The sequence below is a fragment of the Quercus lobata genome, chromosome 12 (assembly GCF_001633185.2).
Source record: "Quercus lobata isolate SW786 chromosome 12, ValleyOak3.0 Primary Assembly, whole genome shotgun sequence".
In the NCBI taxonomy this organism is placed as follows: Eukaryota; Viridiplantae; Streptophyta; class Magnoliopsida; order Fagales; family Fagaceae; genus Quercus; species Quercus lobata.
In genome coordinates this window covers 10,850,366-10,856,922 of record NC_044915.1, presented here as the reverse complement: position 1 = coordinate 10,856,922, position 6,557 = coordinate 10,850,366, and the positions used below count along the sequence as shown (strand labels likewise).

The 6,557-nt window shown below is 37.8% G+C and overlaps 1 long non-coding RNA gene across 1 annotated transcript; it reads right to left on the bottom strand.

Annotated features, from left to right (window-relative positions):
* Positions 1-5,796: 5,796 nt before the first annotated feature.
* Positions 5,797-6,033, bottom strand: LOC115970792. Its single transcript, XR_004087151.1, has 2 exons — positions 5,963-6,033; positions 5,797-5,863 (listed from the first exon to the last, which is right to left on the bottom strand). It is a non-coding gene; the product is annotated as an uncharacterized LOC115970792 (long non-coding RNA).
* Between the last annotated feature and the right edge of the window lie 524 nt (positions 6,034-6,557).

Genomic DNA, 6,557 nt, shown 5'->3' with positions numbered 1-6,557 from the left:
GTGTTACCTCGTCACCTTTTTGGTCATCCACTTGGGGTCGTGGACTTATTAAGGTGACTAAGTGTTACCTCGTCACCTTGTTGGACGTCCACCTTGGGTTGTGGACTTGTTGAGGTGACTAGGTGTTATTTCTTCACCTTTTTGGTCGTCCACTTGGGGTCGTGGACTTATTGAGGTGACTATGTGTTACCTTATCACCTTGTTGGACGTCCACCTTGGGCCGTGGACTTGTGGAGGTGACTAAGTGTTACCTTGTCACCTTTTTGGTCATTCACTTTGGATCGACTAAGTATGGCAACCGTCCACCCAAAGTCGACTTTGGGTATGCGTCTTCCTGTAGGTGACTTAGCGTAGTGACTGTCCACCTGTAAGCGACTTTGGCCATGTGTCTACCTGTAGGTAATTTAGTGTAGTGGCCGTCCACTCGTAGGTGACTATGGCCATGCTTCTACCCGTAGGTAACTTAGTATAGTGACCGTCCACCCAATGCATTGTACAAATATTCCTCGTCTATTGCCCCCCCTTCCATGTTTGCCTTCGCTACTTGAGTTGATCATCTCTCAAATTGTTCGTCACCTTGGCAACTTTGATGATCGGTACTACCTCGGAGATATTTTAGAAGGGTAGGCGGTATTGGTTGTTCGCATTTTTTTTTTAATCGCAAGTAGAGTAAATATTCTTTAGGCATTCGGTATTCTAAGGGTGAGGTAGCTTTTGCCCATCAAGTCTCTCTTGCTGGGTTGCTCCAGTTCACTGCAACTTTCCTTGGCCTATGAGGATCTCTATTTGTTGTTTCAGATCATAACACTCCTTTGTGTCATGTCCATGTTCATGGTGGTAATGTCAATATTTGGTGCTTTGATCGCTTGCTTGGATCCCCATTCATCCTCCTCGGCCATTCCAACATGGGGTCGTCTTTGATAAGTGTAAGTATATGGTCAATAGGAGCGTTTAGTGGGGTGGAGCGAACGAGTCGGCTATTAGAGTGTCTAGGCCTCTTGCCTTCTCTTTGGCCAATCGTTCGTCGTCCTATAGTATTGTAGTCATCAGTCTTCTCTTCTATTTGTCGTTCCCTTCTGTAATATTTCGAAGGGGTGGATAGTGATTATGACCACTTCTACGTTGATCATGCGATAAGACTTGATGTTCTTGCGAATGCTTAATTTGCACTTCCAACACTTGGTTTTGTAGCATAAGAGCTTTATTTTGTTGAGTAAGTCGCTCGATCGCAGCCGAGAGTGTCTGCAGTTGTCATTCTACAACAGTGGGGGGATTTCCAGTTTCTTGGTTGGCTGATGCCATCGATCGAGTTTGGATCGTACGACCTTTAATCTCAGGGATAAAGCAATGACTGATTACTCGTATTTCCCACAGACGGCGCCAACTGATGATGCCGAAAAAATACCAGTGAGTCATACGGTTCCAACACGCTCGATACCAAACCTGCCCAACATAGAAAAAGACCTTACAGAGAGTACCAGTGTGGTACCGGTCAAAGACCTTCCGAAGGTTAAGTCAGAAGAGAGCCTTAACAATGTTAGAGAGTATGAGGTTTAGCGAAATTGTGTGTACCTTTTTCTTGAGGGTCTTTGGGTTTTTATAGTCGCGTAGGGCCAGACTCTTTTGCTTGCGGAATAAGTCTTTTCCTTATGGGGAAGATACTCATTAATGTGTGTATATTCTAGAATTCTATTCATGTTGGGATTCTACAAACCAGGGCTAATTGTGTGTCGCAAGTATTTTCCATTTAAGGTTCCTTGGAGACCACATAATAATGGGTTGGATGCCACATGGCCATTCGGTCTGTACATGCCACGTCTGTCCGTGCCACCTCCGTCCAGATAGCTTCGTCATGCATAATTTTTCCTCTTCAATATAAATGTTACCTACGCTTTGTTAGGTGGCGCCATTTGCCTGGATTTTATTGCTCTCATCATGCTCATTTTCTCTGATTGGACTATGGCTGCTATCAGTAGCAACAAGAAGGGAGCGGGAATATTAGTTTCGATTGCCGAAACATATCTTAAATTCAAGAAGATGAGGTGGTTTAAATACAAGGAGGAGGAAGTATTGGGTACGTGTATACTAATTCGAAGGTGATCTGAATCTGTGTCCAGTTTTAATTTGATAAAATATTGCCTCAGGCTACGTCCATATCCACTCAAAAACAATCCTAGCCTCGTTAAGAAAGGCATTCATTATTTGAGCTCTATCTTTGAGTGTTGTTTGCCTTACATCGATAAGGTCATTGATTATTTGGGTGCTAGGGAGTTAGTAACTGAGGGGAGGTATGTGTCTAGCCACCGACTCCCTAGAAAGCTATGGAAATTTATCTCTGAAGAGCTGAAGAGGAAATCAGAAGATGCCGAGGATACCGAAACTACCAAGAGGATATGCTCAGCTCGAGGTGCTTATGTAATCCAAGAGGGACAATGGGAGGGCCAGGTGGCCGAAGTGTATCAAAAGATAACAGAGGACTATATATATTGAAAACGTTACTTTTGAAGAGAGCCTTCTGTTGTGGCACGTTGCTACTGCACTCTGCAAAGAGTGCGCCCACGAAAGCGGAGATGGCAGACTTGGCAGTTCTGTTAGTTTCAAAGGAATAGATTACATTCATTTCAGCAAGCTCCTATCAGATTACATGATATATCTTTTAGTGATGCGGCCTACTATGATGTCCGCTGTGGCTGGTATAGGGCAAATAAGATTTCGGGATACCTGTGCGGAGGCTGAAAAATTCTTTAGTAGAAGGGCTTTAGAACAAGGTCAGGTAAAGGAAGCCTGTGAGAAAATCCTTGATGTGGATACAAAAGTTAAGCCTGTTCATGTAAAGGGAGATAGAAGCAAATCTATATTGTTTGATGCATGTATGCTGGCCAAAGAGCTGAACAAACTGGATAACAATAACAATGACAATGATGACAAATGGAAGATAATAAGCAAAGCTTGGGTGGAAATGTTATCCTATGCCGCTACTCATTGCAGGCCAGCTACCCATGCACAACAAGTAAAGGTGGACAACTTATTTCTTTTGTTTGGTTACTCATGGCTCATTTTGGCTTAGGGGAGCAATTCCAAATCAATGAGGGCCATGCTAGGGCAAAACTGATTGTGGGTAAGTAGTTGAATCAGTGTTCTATATATTGGTCTTGTTATCTATGAGAAATAATAAAATGGGTTCTATGCCACCATGTAAACCGATTCCTTGATCAATCAGTGTTTAATATGTTAGTGTTGCATTGGTATTGTTATCATTGTTGTATTCTTCTTTGTGCTTATTTTTTTTTTTTCAACGAAAGACTATGGTTGTGTTTGAAATAACCTTATATTGGGCAGCTTTTTTACTATTTAGTTTATTTTTGCTACTATTTATAAGCCTTATTGCATTTTTTGGTACTATTCATGAGTTTCACGGTAATATTTCAGCTATCTTTTAGTTTTATCTACAATACTTTTAGCAAAAAGTTTTCAGTTTTAATTAAACTAGTGTTTAACCCGCGCAATGTGCGGGATAATTTTTAATTTTTAATAAACTCAATCCAGTTCCTCTAATTTTGTTTTAGAATAACCCAAACGTAACCTTTTCTATCCCAAGTTCTTTGCAGGATTTCATCGAACACCTAGTACTCATTTTAATAACCCTGTAGAACCCAATCACTAATACAGCTCCCCAACCAAAAAAAAAAAAAAAAAAAAAATCTAATTAAAACAAAATTAGCCAACATTTATAATGTTCATCCACTTCTTCTGGATCTCTCTTTTGTTTATTTTTTCTTCCTTATTTATTTATTTATTTATTTTTTTATAATGGAAGTTCACTCAACATTCCCAAATTTGTTTTCAATATGCAACATTAAGAAGTAGAAAAGCAACAACAAAGTAGCATTGATCACATGAATAAGGACCTAAATAGGCTTGCTCTTGTGACTACATTATTAAGTCATGTTACAAATGAAAAGAAGTAACTGCATAAACTGAGAAATCAACACAAAACATGTAAGGAAACCAAATGAATTAATTGTCTAAATAGCTGTATGTTATAGCAAAAAGAGTGTTGAAATTACAACCAACCAAAAAAAAAAAAAAAACTAAATAATGAATTTACTATATATATATATACACACAAAATATAGAGATGAAGGATAACAATTCAACAACACATCAGGATTCCAAAGGTAAGCACTGATTAATCACATCAAGTGTAACAACAGAAATAGAAAGCCACATGATAATTTCTGGAATCTTGTAGAGAAAACAATATTGTATTTCCACGTAATCATAAAAAATCTAGACCATGGGAACCTCAGAACCTCTCTAACAAAAATAGAGTGCCATTTAAGAAAAATAGACATCAGTTGCATTCCTTATCCAAACTCCAATACCAACAGTATAGAATGCCTCCTGAACAAATAGCTATTATTATGTTTAGAAACAGAACAATCAAGCCTGTCAACAGTGCCTTGCCATTAATAACACCAGATTTAGAAAAAACCTGAAGCATTCTATATCAGAGTCAAAATCCCTTTTTCCCATGTACACACCACCTGTATGAGAAAAAGAAAAATAGAACCTTAAACAGGAGATATTACAAAAACAATCATCATATTCAAAATATTGTCACTCTATTTTAACTGAAAAGTTGAGATTCTTCCAAACAGAGGTATATTTATGTTGCTGAATTACATGCTCCTCCTAAAAATAACTCCATCATTGCCCAAACTTTCATTAAGCTTTGATTTATATCACATTAAAAGTAAGTCCCTCTCTCCCACCCTCAGTTTCACAATGATTATAAAATTAACACAATTATTATGTAATAAGAAGTAAATTATTGATTCCATACAAACAAAAAGAAACTATAAAATAAACTGATACAAACCTGAGGGAGAAAGAAGCCAATGATTTGAATCATTTAGGTACTATTGGGAGAATTATACACATCATAAAACTTAAATTATAAACAATAAAAATAAATTTTAGAATTAAAAAACAGCAGAATTTTATCAAACAATTTGTAAGCATATAATAAAATGTATATATTGATTATATCTTAGGCATAGCAAAGCTGATCAGTGCTATCAATTTCAAAAACTTAGCAGTCTCAATTTTCAAAAGAGGAAAATTACTAACTGTAATGAATTTCGTAAATGATCACTCAAAACCAAACCAATCTAATTCAAGCCAGAACTAACACAACAATAATTTAAAATGTTAAAAATTAACAACTGGCCAAATTACCTATCAGTGCCATGCTAATGGAAGCCTAACTCAAAACCAAATCTAATTGAAATAGCTAAATCTAAACCAATCCAACCAAGAAATTCAAACCTAAATCATATTCAAACCCCAGATTTGAAAATGAAAAGGAAAAAACCAAAAACAATAACTTTACCGGTTACAGGTATACGGCGGCCTGTCTCTCTGTGCCTTACGGACTCTATCTGGGTGTATGATGTTCCGACAGAAAGACCTAAAATAAGATTGAAAAAGGAAAATAAATATTAGAAACGGAAATACCCAATGATTTCAATCCTATACTTATTTAATCTCAATGTTTTCATAAAGATTAGAAATAGAAGCACCCAAAAACCCGAAACAAAAACGAATCAAATCTAAACATATCAACAAAAAAAACCCAAATGGCCAAATCTAAAAAATGGGAAAAAAAAATTGTACCGGTGCCAATTTTGACGATCTGGGTGGCGTATGGTCATAGTTTTTCCTTCATGTGTGCTTGCGGTTCCGATGGCCCACCTGGGGAGGGAACAGGCAATGGCCAACCATTGATATTTCTTCTCTCTTGGCGCCTACAAACTCTGCTTGCTTCTTCTATCTCCGTATCCCTTAATCAAAACCGAATCTAACCTAAAATACCAATTTAAATCATAATCAATACCCAATTGGTTCTCCAAATAAAAACCAAAAACCCTAAATTTTTAAATTTAAAATAGAGCTATACCAGTAGCGATTCCGATTCTGATAGTCGGGTAGTGAGTGGAGGCTTACGGTGATGGCCGAAGATCTGGGTGGTGCCCTTCTCTTCATCTCTGCCCCTCTATTTCATTCTTGACTCCTTTTCGTTCTTGACGCTTCATCTTCCTTACTTCTTCTTATTCCAGGGAAAGAAATTAGCGGACAGTTAGATGAAGAAATTTGACAGGAAGTGAGAGACATCTTTTCATTCTTGTTTGCAAACTGTAGTTTTTGATCTCTCGATCTCTCTCTCCTTCTCCGTTCTTTGCCTCTCTATTTCTCTGTCTCTCTTTTTTTTTTTTTTTTTCTCCTACTCTTTCTCTCTATCACAGTATCGCCATGGTTTTTTTAGAGAGAGAAAATGTTAAGAAGACTGATGTGAAGGGGCTAGATTTTTTTAGTTGTGACATTTTTTTTAATCTTATTTTTAACCCCTGTAAGGACACGATTTTTACGACCCAAGGATGACATTGGGCTTGTGTGTAAAGGGTTCAAATAATTCGATTTGTAGAGAGTGGGTTTGGAAAAGGCTAGACCTTGATCGTTGGGCAACGGTTTCGTCGGGATTTTCATGGAAGCCC